Consider the following 16,863-nt stretch of genomic DNA (forward strand, 5'->3'; position numbering starts at 1 on the left):
TGAAAACATTGAAACTGTATGCTATGATTCAAACAAGTTTACAGTACCAGGGAAAATGTGATTTCAAAAAGTAAACCTTCTCATCTAATTTTATATTTTGCCATATATATTTTCCTTTTCTTTTTTCTCTGTCCCTCTTTTTTTTTTTTTTTTTTTTCTTCTTTTGAGGACTATACCCACAGCATGTGGAAGGTTCCAGGCAAGGGATTCAACCCAAGCCACTGAAGTAATAATGGTGGATCCTTAACTTGCTGTGGCACAAGAGAACACCTATATTTTTGTTTTTCTGAATGCTTTTAATTTTTTCCAGTTTCAGGCAGCTGAAACATAAATTCTATGGCCATAAAAATTATATGTTAACATTAAATATAAAATATATTCTTATTCTTTAAACTTCCAGATAAATGATGTTTACTCCAAGATATTCCATAAATAATTTTCAAAAGAACATTTTATAGAATATATTTGGTATTAAAGTCCACAGTGAATAAAATGTATCTTTTCCTGATGACTTAGGTTTATTATAGTCAAAAAATACTTCTGTTGAAAGGAAAGCAAATATCATGGGCAATTATTGAGGTACATAAACCTTTTTTATTCCATTAAAAATGATACTTTCTTATTATTCTTTCAATGTCAATTATTGAGGTACATAAACCTTTTTTATTCCATTAAAAATGATACTTTCTTATTATTCTTTCAATGTCAAGCTGTTAACCTAAAGAAAACCCTCTAATTCTTCTAATTTTCTCTAGGATATATGTGTTCTGTCAGAACTTTTCATGTGTCTGTTTTTATAATAAATCTGGATCAAACAAATACATTAATTCCCATTAGGATTATGATACCTTTTTTGTTGTTGTTGTTACTTTCATTTGGACAGGCAAGACTTGAGGCAGTAAACTAAAAGAAAATGTATATGCTTGGGAAGGGAAAGGCAAAAGTTATCATAGATAAGGTCATTTTTCCTTCAGCATTTTACCTAATTTTAGTTCTAATTTGTCCATTATTTTCTTATATTTTTCTACAATGAAGATGGTATGTAAAGTGACCATATTATTTATTCCACGTGTAAGCCAGAGAGCCCTGGGGGAATTCAGAAAGGGAATGAAGAGTACCCACCATCTAGCGGCCATCAGACTGCAGCCACTCCCAATGGTGAGCCCTGAGGAAACTCAGGATGTGAAAATATGTGATACTGGCCCCAGATAGCTGAGGTGCATATCAAAGGAATGATTTTAGTGAGCACAGATTTTGCATCTTCCCATACAAATAAAAACCTCATATTCCTTGAGCTATCTAGTTTTCTTTTTTTAACAGTAATCTCTTGTTCCAACTACCTGCCCTTTGTTGCAAAATTCCTATAAATCCTAGCTCCCCCTTCACCTCCTGAGAGCAGTTGTCTCAGGGTTACTTGAGTTGCTGCCTCCTGGGCTTAATTTCTCAGTTTTGTCCACTGAATAAAACATAAATCTCAAATTTTAGGTTGTGAGTATTTTTTTTAGTTGACAATTGTTAGACAATATCCAAGGTAGTCTATACACATGCAAGTTATGCCCTTCAAATAATTATTAATAAATATTGCAAACATCAGGTGTATTAAATGAGTCATTAGGAAATGTAGGGAAAATGTAGACATGGTTATCTTTGTTTTGTTTTATAAAAATAAGTTGAAAGAGCCCTACTGTTCAGAATGATCAGAAGGTTAGTAGATAAAAATAAACCATGACCTCTTCAGGGGTAAACGTGATTCAAGCCTGTATAAAGTTCTCAGCTGTCAAGAGAAGCCTCTTGGGGACTTTTAATTCTCACTAAGGAGAGCTGAATACAGTCTGGAACTTGATGTCGAATGCAAAATAAATGTGAAAATATGTGTAGACCTACATATACCTTAAAGAATAGGAAGAGGAAAAAATGACTTTTTTGGTGAGAGTTATAATTCTATTAGAAAGACTCTATATGATTTATTTCTTTAATTCTTGCTCCATTTTTAAAACAGTTTATTGGGATACCATAAGAACTATTTTATTGCATTCTCTTAATAATGTTATAATTTAAAGCACTCAAAATATTTACAAAACCCATACATTTTCTATTGATTGTTTAGTATGCAATGTGTGAGATCAGAAATACTGGGAATACTGTTAAAATGCAAAAAGTAAAAATGTGCACAGCAAGAGCCCTCCCTCGAAGACAGAAGATGATATAAATTGGAGTAAGATGAGGCACAGAATGAATAAACCCAAATTAAACCTGAAATAGAAATGTTCAAAGCAAGAGTTTTAATGATATTGCCAATGGCAGTTTCAGGGCAAGGTTGTTTCTGAATTAGGATGTCAATATTTCTGGAAGCTCTCTAACCAGAACAGAAAGGAACAACAAAGACAGCATTTTAATTTAAAATTTTAATCATGTCAATAACAGCTTAGACAATTGTTAAGTCTCTACTCCATGTAGCTTCACTGGCTTTCCCTTAATTTTCACTCCAGTACTATTTCTTCTCATTATATCTTACCACAATATTTCTTCATCCACTGAAGTTATTATTTTCCCCAAATGTAGTATTTTTCTTGCCTCTGTAACTGTTAAAATATCAGTTCTTTCTAATATTAAAATATAATATCTTTTATCTAGCTAAATGAAGAACTGAGTCAAATATCTACAGAAATTTTTATTGAAAACTAAACAAAACAAAAACAAAATAGTCAACATGTCAACATTTTATGCTGTCAAGTCACATTGAACTTTCTCTAACCACATTGTGAAGTTTGCTTAGAAACAGAGCCAGAGATTCTGGATGATTATTAGGCAGGAGCTTCATTAAAGGAGAAAACTATGAAGAGTTTGTGGAAGAAGATAGGACAGAGAAAAAAGCTAAGCAAAGAAGTTTTGTTTTGTTTTGTTTTTTGTTTTTTTTTTTTGTCTTTCTGCCATTTCTTGGGCTGCTCTCTCACAGCATATGGAGGTTCCCAGGCTAGGGGTCTAATCGGAGCTGTAGCCACCAGCCTACGCCAGAGCCACAGCAACGCGGGATCCAAGGCGCGTCTGCAACCTACACCACAGCTCAGGGCAACGACGGATCCTTAACCCACTGAGCAAAGGCAGAGATCGAACCTGAAACCTCATCGTTCCTAGTCGGATTCGTTAACCACTGCGCCATGACAGGAACTCCAAGAAGTATTTTCAAGGAGAGTCTAGAGTCTTACTGATTCCACAGGTAGCTCTGGCCTATGAACTACACCATGATATTTGAATTCTCCTGAGGGATGGGGCTGTGCCGTCATATCAATGAATGGTGTAATCCCTTAGGCATCTTTTTATAGAGCTGTTTCCATTAGTTAAAGGATAATTCACTAGGAAATCATGGAGGTGAGGTGTGGAATGATGTTGACAATAGGAATGGAAAAAAACAGGAAAGACAGGGAAAGATGGATGAGGCAATTTATCGAAGATTAAAGAAAGGTGATGAAAAATGAAAGAGGATGAAAAGTCAATGAAGTTCTATTATTTTGTTATTATAGTAGAATGTAATAGATTATAATTATACACTAAACTGGGAAAAATTATAAAGTGATTAAACTTTTAGGATTTCTTAATTTAATTTTAAACTTAGATATCATCCAAAGTTAAACTGGATACGAAGTTTATATTTAATTCTAATTTCATTATATTTTAATGGACATCTTCTTCTTTCAATATTAATTAAAAACTTCATATTTTCCTCCAATAATTTAGAAGGCAACATCAGCATATTAAAGGTTTTACTAAGTTTTTTTTGTATCTGATCTTTATATTACATTATTCTTTGTCTATTTCTTGATGCTGAAGCTATTCATTAGTCTAGTTTCATGAAACATGTTAATAACTAATAGTGCAAGTCCCTTGAAAGTTTTCTCTTTATTAAAATTATATTATCTATTTTGTTTTCCCTATGAACCCTGCACATTTTTTGTAAGCACACAAAATTATATTGTTCGGTGAAATAGCATGATAGGAATCTTCCAATTCAGAAGATGTTAGGTTATAAAACAAATGTAAATGTTCAACAGGCTTTAAAAAATGATTCTTAAATTGACTCATAGTTAGAAATATACAAGTTAAAATGATAAGAAATTATTTTTCATTAATAAATTGATTAAGATAAAAAGTGTGATATAGAATTGTTGAAGAATATTTTCACTTATTTATCAACCTAGAATAATGATGTCCTGCCTTCATTTCATTTAAAGGGGAAAAGTTATTTTAATTTGTAATTGTCATTATGAAATCATGAATTTTTTATATGTTTTAAATGCTGCAATGGTTTTTAGTCACGCTCCTTATTGATGCTTAGTGAAATGTATTATTGCTTTGTAATTATTTATTCATTCTCCTGCATTGGTGTCTTTATTTTTCCATCTTTTCTGTCTCAGTTTTGCCTCCTGACTTACTCTGGCCAGTGGAATGTGAATAAGTTTGACATTTGCCATGTTCTAGCATAAGCTTTTAGAGGCAATGGAGATTTTTGCCACCTGTTCCTTTTTTTTTTTTTTTTTCTCAAACTTGAAGGAATAGAATGAACACAGATGCATTTCTAAATTTCTGTGCTTGTATTCAAAGCCATCTTCTATGCATTTCTTGAACTTTGTTATTACAAATAGCATTTCAACAGTCACCTCTGGTCTATGTATGTATGCATTGTATATCTATATCTACTTAAAAGTTTGAACATTTAACAGTTGAAGGATTATTCAAAATTCCTCTACAAAATATTGAACTTATATATACATTCAGCAGTAACACATGACATCATCTTGTAGACTCCACACATCATCATGCTGTAACTCTCTTTCTTTCACTTAGGAAATTTGTTTAAATTTGGTGGTCCCAATTTTTTTATGAGTTCATGAGTGTATTAATGGGAGTAGATAAGCAATTTTCAATAATAAATAAAACCCAATGAAAAATGTCTTGGAATGATGAATGAAACAATAAGCTAACCAAAGCATCAGGTTATTGTACTTTTAGGTAGGATGTACTCAGTGAAATTTCCATCTTGAGCAAAAGCTATATTTGGCAATTTTTTTTTATCTTATCTTATCACGAGTTGGGTAATTGACACCATATTAAAAACAGCTTGAGGAGTTCCTGTCGTGGCACAGCAGAAATGAATCCAACTAGGAACTATGAGGTTTTGGGTTCAATCCCTGGCCTTGCTCAGTGGGTTAAGGATCTGGCGTCGCTGTGAGCTGTAATGTAGGTCACAGATGGGGCTTGGATCTGGCGTTGCTGTGGCTCTCACGTAGGCCAGCACCTGTAGCTCCGACTTGACCCCTAGCCCTCAGATTGATATCCGTGTAGCCAAAAAGACAAAAAAAAAAAAAAAATTGATTAACACATTATTTTAAGGAGAGATAGAGAGGTATAACAACAGTAATAACAATGATAGATTTCAAGTTTTTATTCAGAATTCTATATGTCACAGAATCATGTTTAAGATAGCCTCAGCTTAACAAATAGAAAAATTCTTAAAATTGTATAAATTTGATTAAGATTTTAACCAAATTCCCACTACATTCTGTTTTAATCTGATGTCCAAATACAGTCCATTCTTCCCATGATGTAAATATATTAATATATTTCTCAGTACCACCACACAAATAAAGAAATTAAATATGTGATTGTTATTTAGCACTGTGTTCAACTCTGCTTTCAGTATTGACAACTAATTATGAGTAACTTGAAAAAATGCTTATCAACTGAGCAGATTCTGATAGTATTTTTTGTCTGCTAAATATTCAGTGTCTCATATATTTAATTCATTGAGATGCTACTCTTTGCAAAATTTATTAACATGCCAAATGCTACTCCTTGAGAATGGCAATGTATTAATGTCTAGAATGAATTTATAACATATATGAGAAAACTATATAGCCCAACAGAGGAAAATAAACAAATTCATAAATGAAACCAACTTATTTAAAATATTGTAGTTATACAATTTTTTAAAAGTTGGGAGTTCCTGCTGTGGCTCAGCAGTAATGAATCCGACTAGTATCCATGGGGATTTAGGTTCAATCCCTGGCCTTGCTCAGTAGTTTAAGGATGTGACATCGCTGTGAGCTCTGGTGTGGGTCACAGAACTGGATTGGATCTGGCATTGCTGTGGCTGTGGTGTAGGCCAGCAGCTGCAGCTCCAATTCGACCCCTAGCCTGGGAACTTCCATATGCCGCAGGTGTGCCCCCCGCAAAAAAAAAGAAAGAAAGGAAAAACAGTTGGTTTATATTCACTCGATCATATTAAAAATCAGATTTAACAAAAGCCCTGAAAACATGATTGTCTATTGATAATTTATGCATTAACTGACATTTGAACATTGATTTGAAATAGTCAACCATAGTGGTTGAAATATCAAAAATATGGAAATTCACAGTAATATAACTTTTCTAAAAGCTGAAATATATAGATGGCTCTACATGGCACATGTTCTGTTTTAGTTGCTTACAAGGATGCCTTAGGACTTAAGAGTTTCTAGAAACTTTGTTAAAAAGTCCTTTTTTGAAATTGCGGATGGAACTTCAAAACACTTGGTTAATTTTAAGAAAAATTCTCTGAAGTTTAATAAAAATTTCAGAAAATGACTCTGCTCTGTTTGCAAAAGTTTGGAGAATAAAGACGATGACAGAAGCAGGGAATATGAAAAAGAGAAATGTTGCAAAAACTCATCATAACTTGAGAATTTCTAGTCAAGTCCCTAATGAGAAAAATAAAATGTGTTTGTGCAAGTTCGAGATGTAGATAATTAAAACTTAACCACATTTTCTCTCTGCCTGACACTGTGCAGAAGTTTTCTGATCAAGACAAGGTTCTTAATAAGTAATCATTTCAATGGAATGGTCAATCAATTAAAAGCATTTCAGCAGAATTAACAAATGATGAGGAATTATAATTAAGGTTTTCCAAAGGGTCATATTTGTTACTAATTCATATTTTTTATCTACAAATATGAGGCTCATATGTCAATTTCCTTAGAGTTTTAATATAATCATAAAAGCAAAAAGGAAATAGATCTATCATGCAGTTCATAGCGGAATGTCCATTTTGTACTTTAGTTTTTGGGAGAAAGAAAATTCCTTTTACTTGTAACTCTTCAATTTTTTACAATTATTATAACACTAAAATTATCTCAGCTACAAATTTGTCTTCTATATCCTACAAACATTATTAATGAAATCTTCCTCACCCCATAGGCTTCCTATCTCAATCTTGCAAAATATAATTTAGTGATGAAAACATTTATCAAAGGATATTATCCAAATATTTTAGTCTGCTATTGAAGGCTCATTTATTACAATGTAAATCCTTGTTTTTACTTCCCTTACATTCTTAATGCAACTCATAGTCCAAGTCAAGTTGATTAACCATTATTTCTTAGATAGCATTGCTTTCATATGCCTGTATCCGTGCTTTTGTTCACCTCTGACATTTTATTTGAAAAAAACCTTCCCTTGGCTTTGTTCTGTCATGATAGTTGTTGAAGTGCTTTTCCTCCCCCCGTGGAAAGATCTGTGGTTTTTCTATTCATGAATAATCATCCTATTGTAAAAACTATAGTGCTGTTTCTAGTTCTCTTTTTTCTTTTGTGGTTATTTATTTCAATGACTGAGGTTATATATTATTGTTATAGACTCCAATAGATTATATATTATTTTGCTGAAGTGATCAGATACATATTCCTTGTCCTAGTTATCATAGTACTTAATCGATATGGTTTTCAAATATATGTATTTGGGGGGAGGATGTCACAAAGATAGCAGACTGAAAACTCCAGACTCTTCTTCCTCCAAGGGGACATCAAGGTAATAACACACGAACCAGGAGTTCCCGCTGTGGTTCAGCAGTATCGAATTCGACAAGTACCCATGAAAATGCAGGTTCAATCCCTGGCCTCGCTCAGTGGGTTAAGGATCTGGTGTTGTCATGAGCTGTGGTGTAGTAAATAGATGTGGCTTGGATCCTGCCTTGCTGTGGCTGTGATGTAGGCCAGCGGCTGCAGCTCCCATTCAACCCCTAGCCTAGGAATTTTCATAGGTGTGGCAAAACAAAACAAAACTAACAAACAAACAAAGAAGCAATACATGGACCAGAAACCTCTGTGAGAACTCCAGACACCAATTAAGAAGCTACAGTACTTAGGCCATTTTAAAACCAAGAAGGAAGTTAAAGAAAGTTTAGGAATATCACCTGCATTTGGCACAACCATTTATGCCCTGTTCCTATGCAGTTTAGCAGAGTATCCAGAAGGAAACCCTCCATCCTGAGGTTCTGCCTTAAGGATGAAAACAAAAGAGTGGACCAGTTTGCAATGTTCTGGCTTGTGTGGGGGTTGGCCTAGAGATAGCTTCTGTCTCACCTGGCTCAGAGCACTAACAGGACTGATGACAGTTTGGAAGCTGCTGAAAACAGATAAGCTCTCTCCATATTAGAACTGTAACCTTTGAAGACAGACACTGAAGGGCCACCTTCAGTGGGGTCCTGGGGCCACCAGCCTGCCAAAGGTTTTCCCTGCACAAAGTCAGGATTCAGACTGAGAGGGATTGTTTTTTTTTGCAAATGGCCACATATAAGCAAAAAATTAAAAAGTATTCAAAAAAACAGAAATATGACCCAATCAAAGAAACAAAACTTCACAAATTAACTCCAAAGAAACACAGATCTATGAGTTGCCTGTAAAATAACTCTTATGAAAATGTTCAATGAACTAAAAGAGAAAACATACAATTAAAATCAATGAAAATGCATGACTAAAATGAGAATATCACCAAAGGGATAGAAGCTGTAGAAAGAACCAAACAGAAATCGGTTCTAAAAAAGAAATGCTGCCATTTGTAAAAACATGGTTGAAACATGAGTGCATCATGCTGAGTGAAATAAGTCAGAGAAAAACAAATACTGTATAATATCATTTATATGTGGAATCTAAAGAACCAAACGCATAGAAATGGGAATGGATTGGTTGTCACCAAGGGCCAGAAGATGGAGGAAATGAGGGGATTGCTGGTCAAAGGATACGAACTTCCAGTTAAAAGATGACTAAATTCAGGGAATCTAATGTACAAAGTGGTGGCTATAGTTAATGACACTGTACTATACACTTGAAATTGATAAGAGAGTAGATCCTAAAAGTTCTCACCACACACACACACACACACACACACACACACACACACACACACACACTCACATGGGTGATGGATATGTTAACTAACCTTATGACAGTAATCATTATATACATTAAATTCACAGGATTTTTTCATCAATTGTTTAATAGGTATAGAATTTTAGATTTGTGTGAGGAAAAGTTCTGGAAATCTATTTTACAATGTGAATATATAGACTACTACTAACTGTACACTTAAAATTATTAAGATTAGTAATTTTATGTTCTGCTTTTTAACTCAATTTTTTAAATTAAAATTTTAAAAAAGTTTGGGAGTTTCTGTTGCAGCTCAGCAGGTTAAGGACCTGACATTGTCCCTATGAGGATGCAGGTTCAATCCCTGGTTTGGCTCAGTGGGTAGGTGTTCAGCCTTGCCACAAGCTGCAGCATAGGTCCCAGCTGCAGCTCCAGTTTGACCCCCTGACCAGGGAACTTTCATATGCGCCGGTGCAGGCTTAAAGAGAAAAAGTTTGCTTTTTAAAATCCAACAATTCATTCACAGACTATGTACTCATTGGAAATTGTATAATTTATCATAAACAAGTATTAGTCTGACTCCCTACTGAGCCCTGTGATCTAGGACAAATTACTGAATTTATAGAATATTTTTTTCTTTGTCTGCAAATTTGTCATGATCATAATACCCTCCTCACAGGTTTGTTGCATTTCTGTGTGACCTCCCCCCTTTGCTCCTACATGGCAATTAGATAAGAAACATTCTCTCATGAATACATGTTATTGGATGTAAGGAATTAGATAATCTGTTGCTCTAGTCTTATGGTCTCATTACCAGAAGTGGGAGAAATTAGAACTTCCATTTCAAATGCCCCCTTATTGAACAAAATTATAAGGAAGAAACTTCAAGTAGTTCATTACTGCAAGATGAGGAAAGCATAAATCAATCTACAAACATTATAATAGTAAATATTATAGTAGAAAGAATTTTGAAGCACTAATTTTGAACTTGAAAGGTCATAGACCTTCCATTACCAAGAGTCTCAAAATATTTAGCATTTTTATCAGTGTTGCAAAAAATATATACATCTGAGGACAAATGATTAATGTCCTTCATCTCCCACCAAGAAGAACAAATTATTTGATTACTTGACTTCATTTGTTAGAGAAATAAAACAGTGGAAATATTTTCTCCTGCTGAGTCATAGATTTGGGCAGTTAAGTTATAATTATTCTCCAAAGGAAAGATGTAGCTTACCTTGGTTAAATGAGTGTTGTATTCTCAAAGAGAAATAATCCATCCTGTAAATTCAAAACAAAATCATTTATTTATACACATAATACTTGTTCTTGGAAAACTGAGAAAATATAAAAACTAAAAGGAAATCTTGAATAGGAAATCAATTGTGTAACTAAAGCTCTATTTTTATTTCAGGATTTACTAAATCATTTGATTAAAATACAAAAACTCAGGGTCTAACGGTTTCATGCAAAGTATCAAAATACTTTATAATAGCATAAAATAAATTGTGAGAGAGATATTTTAAACACTGAAGACAAGATTGTTTTTCAGATAACAATAACTACTATATTTTTAATCGTTGTGTTTGCCTTTTACATGTCATTTGAATAGCAAAATTTAGAAAATATATCAGAAGCTTTAATATTTGGAAACCACAAAAGTGGATACTAAACTAACAAACAGCCATTAAAATTGAGGAATGATTAAAAAATTTTAATATTCTAAATTTCCTCAAAATGAAAGCAAGACGTACAATGAAGAGAACATATGAAATCTGAAAGAAAATCTCGACTGGGAAATCAATTATGTGACTAAATCCTCTATTTTTGTTTCCGGATTTATTGAATCATTTGATTAGAATATGTTGATCCCAGTTGCAAACATGTGATGTGTCAGTCATCAGAACCACTACAGCACTTTCTAAATCAGAAGACTGTTGTTGGCACCAGTTTACCCAGGAGAACTAATCATAGGAACCAGAGCTTGCCAATAGTCTGTGGGAGGCCATAGCGCTGTCCAGGAGCCACCTTCTTTACAGACCATGGCTCGGGTGCCAAGGTTAAAATCCACCAGTAGGCATGAAATCCACCCTGGTTTCAAAGCTTCATGTACCATGAAGGCGCTATGTCTTGGAACAAGTCTAGAGACATAGCTATCAATTGTATGTACCCGTTCATAAGGTATGTGCCCATTTATAAGGGGCTCCATACTCAGAGAAATGCAAAAAAAAAAGAGCCTCTATCAGAGGTTTAAAGTTCTCCCAGTTCAGGTGTACTTTTTAACAAAATGATACTGACTAGTAACATAACTGACACAAAACATTTTTATTTGTTTCCAGGGGATTAGAAAGTTAACTAATGGACAATTACCCATGCAGAACAAGGGAAAAGGGTCTTATTTAACTCTTTACTCTCAGTTACTACAAGCAAGGGTGGTCTTCTCTCAAACCTCACTAAGAACTCTTCCAATACAGAGGATGCTTAGTAACAGTAGAATCAAAGACAAAAACGTACTAAAGAGAAGTGTACTGTGAGAAAATTCAAAAGAAGATTTAAAAAATCTAAAAATTGAGATTTTTTTTTAGATTTAAATTAATTAGGTATTCATACTATTTATAGGCAATTGTAGTACTCAATGATTTATTAAAATCTGGGAGCTAAGAGTTCCCATTGTGGCTCAGTGGTAACGAACCTGACTAGTATCCATGAGGATGTGGGTTTGATCCCTGACCTTGCTCAATGGGTTAAGATCCCCCCCTTGCAGTGACCTATGGTGTAGGTCACAGACAAGACTCTGATCACAAGTTGTTGTGGCTGTGGCTGGAAGCTGCAGCTCTGGTTCGACCCCTATCCTAGGAACTTCCATATGGTACAGATGTGTCCCTAAAAAACAAGCAAGCAAGCAAAAAAACAAACAAAAAACCCTAGGAACTGGATTTTCCCCATTAAATGCAGAAAATTCAGAAGCTAACTTAAATATTTTATATTTTATGCACATTTTTATAGTAATGTCTCATTATAAAAATTGTTTTGTAAAAGAATATAATACTGAAAAGCCACACACATTATGGATAATCAATTGTTTTAAATAATCTGTTTATCTTCAAAAGGTTTTGTTACCGAGTAAACAAACACAAAAAATAAAGTTTCTTCTTAGTACAAAGGATTTTTTTGTCTGTAAAAATAAAAACACAGTAACATAAAAATGAAAATCCTATTTCTATATTTAAAAATTCACTGGTGATTATAAAAGGAAAATAAAGCACTTTTTTTTTTTTTGGTTATACCGTAAGTTGTATAATAGAGGTATTTAAAAAATGCTACAGGGACAATTAAAAATAAAAATTACGGAGTTCCTGTCGTGGCGCAGTGGTTAACGAATCCGACTAGGAACCATGAGGTTGCGGGTTCGGTCCCTGCCCTTGCTCAGTGGGTTAATGATCCGGCGTTGCTGTGAGCTGTGATGGAGGTTGCAGACGCGGCTCGGATCCCGCGTTGCTGTGGCTCTGGCGTAGGCCGGTGGCTACAGCTCCGATTCAACCCCTAGCCTGGGAACCTCCATATGCCGCGGGAGCGGCCCAAGAAATAGCAACAACAACAACAAAAGACAAAAGACCAAAAAAAAAATAATAATAAATAAATAAAAATAAAAATTACTTATGTTTGGGCGATTCAAGAAAGAGTTCACTGAAAGACTGGCTTTTGATCTTAACAGTAGGAAAAGTAGAGGTTACTAGATACTTAAAGATATGTCATCCAGGGGAGAAAGTGGAGTAACTTCAGTGAAGTATAGAAACTGTAGCATGTCTAGGAAAACATGGTTGCTTATTTGTTAGAGTATAGAACAAAAGCACTGGAGACTAGGAGTTGAAACATAAGAAACAAACAAAATCAGAGGGTGAGGGGAGCAGGAGTAAGGAAAATGGAAAAGTAAACAATTTGAAAAGAGCACCAAATTTGTGTGAGGTGTGGTCTCTGCAAAATTCTACTCAGAGGTTTTTTCAGTCTGTGTTATAAACAAGAAAGCTGAGACCCAAGGACTTGAAGTCGTTTTTTTTTTTTTTTTTTTTTTTTCAGGGTCCATTTTCATTACATATCATCACTAACTTTAAACTTACGTATGTCTGACTTCAAGATGAAATTTCTTTCCACCAACTCATTCGACAAGATTGATATGGGCACCTCATACATTGAGCTAGTATGCTCAAATTTCTCATGTAGGATTTATGAAGTCGCTTAAATTATTTAAATTTTATTGAAAGTGTGGTCATGTGAAATAGAACAAAAAAAAAAATAATGATCCTAGAAAGGAATGACATAATTCTAGTGATATAATAGCATGTCCGCAAAAGACACTTTAAAACACACTTGTACTGATTTATAGGTATTTCCTTTGTTCAGTTGTGATGATTCCTCCAAAATTTAGCCCCTCATGTTTATGTTCAATAATTTGTCCTTTTTTACTTTCGTGAGGGTAAGAAGTTCATTGATCTTTGGAAACTTGAGTAAACCCAATATAAAATGGAAAAAATATAAATCTACCACTCCGCGTTTCTTTTTTGATTCTGCCACTTTATCATTATGTTTCTTTCGTGTGTTCATGTGTGTGTGTTCATGTGCAGGTGTGTACACACACACACACACACACACTGCTAGCATCACACAGAGTTTTAACACTGGGAACTGAGATGGGACTGCAAAGAAAGGGCAATTCATTTAATCATTCTCTTAGTACACATAGTAATTTAGAGAGTGTAGAGTGTCTGGGGTGCAATACTTAAGGATAATGTCCAAATCAATCAGACTAGCTAAATCTCTTTCCATCAGTTGTATTCAGTCCTGTCAGGAAATAGTTTCAGTGTGTAGTTTGTTTGAAGCATGCTGTGAGAGGTAAATTTCCTTTGTAGAATCTTCTCCTCTCTCTTCTCATTGCAGAGTCTGATTAGTTTTGGCGAATCTTTATCATTGTTAAAATCCTGAATAGGAAATAGAATGAATAATATCCTATTTTAAGGCTGCAGGAGTCAGAGAGTATGGCTGACATCAGAGAAACATTATTCCTTTTACAAGAGCAAACATTGTGGTGCCTTGTACAAGGACCCAAATTTCCTGATTCAGATTGAAGATAAGCTGACCCAGGCATTTATATTTAAAAGTGAAGGAGCCATTGGAAATTTTAATTTACTTTTAGACACTGGCCCTATTACATGATAGGGACAAATAGCTCCAAAAAGATCATAACGATAGATTGGGAGCAAACATGTGTCAGAGATTCTTTCATCTTTCCAGGATTTTATCTGAAAAAATTGGTAAGCAAATGAAATGACTCGCGTTCAACTAAATTAACCTTTTGTATCTGCCATTTGCAGTGTTTATGTCTATGGAAAACCATAGCAGCACTAGGAATTTGAATCAAAAAATCTACTTTGGAAAGGACTTGTATTCAGGATAATCAAAAACTTCTGAAATGAGTCCTGTTCATTTTCAGGCTATTTGCTGCTGCACCTGTTCAGACACTGTTCCAACTGGCTTGTGGTTTAACCATTCCCTCAGCAGTCTTGATTAAGAGCATGTCTTCATCAAACAGGTTAGAAGGCTCTCACACCTGTATTTGAGTTTAGATTTTCTTCTTTTAGGGGATGATCTTAAATTTTGCACAGAAAATTTTGTACTCAGTTATTTCTCTGAATCCATCTCAGAAGCCGTTCTATCATAGGAAGTGCTTGCTATCACCACCCCATACAACAGGAAGACATAAATTGCTTTCACCAGACATTTAACTTTCTTTATCATGCAAAACTGAGAGAGAGAGTGATCAATAATAGGCTATTGTTGTGAGCATAACCTTTATTGTCAGATCACCTGAAGTTCAGATTCCAACTTTGTCACCCACTGGTTATAAAGCCTTACTTGAACTATGTTAGCCCTTTATTTTTTTATTTTTTTACTTATTTATGTTGTCTTTTTAGGGCTGTACCAGTGGGCATATTGAAGTTTCCAGGCTAGGGGTACAGTCAGCGCTGTAGCTGCTGGCCTATGCTACAGCCACAGCAATGCTAGTTGGAGCTGCCTCTGTGACCTACACCACAGCTCATGGCAACGCCAGATCCTTAACCCATGGAGCGAGGCCAGGGATTGAACTGGTGTCTTCATGGGTGCTGGTTGGGTTCATTAACTGCCTAGCCACAAAGGGAATTCCATACGTTAGCTCTTTAAACCTTGTTTTACTTGTCTGTAAAATACGTATAATCATTTATTATTGCCTTGGCTTTAAGGATTAAGACAGATTATATGTTAAATATTCTAACAGAACTCCTGAAGCATAGGAAGCTCTTAATAAATTGAGATATAGTGTTCTTTAATTTTAAACACAGGGAGATACCCACACTCTTAATTATTATAGCCCAATATTGAATTTATTCCTAAAATATCTCCATCTCTTGCCAAACTGAGCCTTTTGTTTGTTTGCCACTCCCGAAGCATGTGGAAATTTCTCGGCCAGGGATTGAACCCGTGCCACAGCAGTAACCCCAGCTGCTACCGTGACAATGCCAGATACTTAACCTGCTATGTCACAACAGAATTCCCAAATTGGGACTTAGCAGCAAACATCTTCTCTCTTTCTCTCTCATTCTTTAGGTCCTGGAAAGTAGTATGTTTACTAAAAAATTATCAGGAATGATAATTTTTAAAATATGCTACATAATATTTAATGTTTTAGGAAATCACATAGTCACAAAATATAAAGTGAGATTTGGGGATTCTTGTGTTCATGAATGTAACTCTAAAAGTGTGAAGGATGGTTTATACAACCTCATAATAATGTAGAAATAAGTGAACGAATGTTTATTATGATAACTAATCTAGTAAGTGGGTATTTTTCAGTTCAGGATATAAAAACTCCTCTGATATAAAGCTTATTCACATAAACAGGACTATTCTGTAGGCAATTAGCTAGTAGAACTCTTTTATTCCTGTTTAAAGGTCATCAGTAGATGTGAAATCTCCCGTACCGTAACATCATTCTATTCCAATTCTTATCCATTAAACCACCATAGCTCTTCATACACATAGATTTTTCTATTATGTCTTAAAAAATCAGATATGAATATAGAAAGAATTTGAAAGGAAAATATGATTTTATAATTCTATTTATAGATTAATTTTATAAATTGAAAGGCTATACTATATTTCACACCAAATCTCCACACTCCTTAGTTAGACCTGGTATCAAAGCATCATGAGCTAGATCACATTAGTGCTTTTGGATTCATAATATTTGTGCAAGTCGCTACAATATATGCTTATAGCCTATAGGCAATGAAACACATAGAGAATCCCATTTCAAACACGTTTGCCCTGAAGTTACTCAATGATTCTACCTACAGCTATCCTTCCAGATTTACTTCCATAATATATCTATGACTTTTTGAAATCTCAAGCCAGTATAGAAACTGTTACTTAAAAGAAAAAAACCTACAGCAAGAGGAATCAGTCATTTTTAGGACTTGTGAGTTTTTATTTCTTCAGGGCCTGTGCTATGCGAGGATGAAAGATAAGAGTTTAGAGTTTGTAACGACAGATTTATGCAATCATTTTGGGGGATGACTAGCAGATATTTGATTCTTTAACAAAATCATTTTGTATCTCATATCATTTCTCCTTCTGTAAAAAACTGACAGAACAC

The 16,863-nt window shown here is 34.4% G+C and overlaps 1 long non-coding RNA gene across 2 annotated transcripts in view; it reads left to right on the forward strand.

Annotated features, from left to right (window-relative positions):
• Positions 1 to 16,863, forward strand: part of LOC110262070 (uncharacterized) — a 1,266,882-nt gene that overhangs the window by 1,201,072 nt on the left and 48,947 nt on the right. The gene's annotated exons all lie outside the window — the stretch shown is intronic.

Source organism: Sus scrofa, chromosome 8 (assembly GCF_054392235.1).
Source record: "Sus scrofa isolate SSC_HxYL_T2T_F1_AM1 chromosome 8, Sscrofa_HxYL_maternal_Yorkshire_Landrace_v2.0, whole genome shotgun sequence".
NCBI lineage: Eukaryota > Metazoa > Chordata > Mammalia > Artiodactyla > Suidae > Sus > Sus scrofa.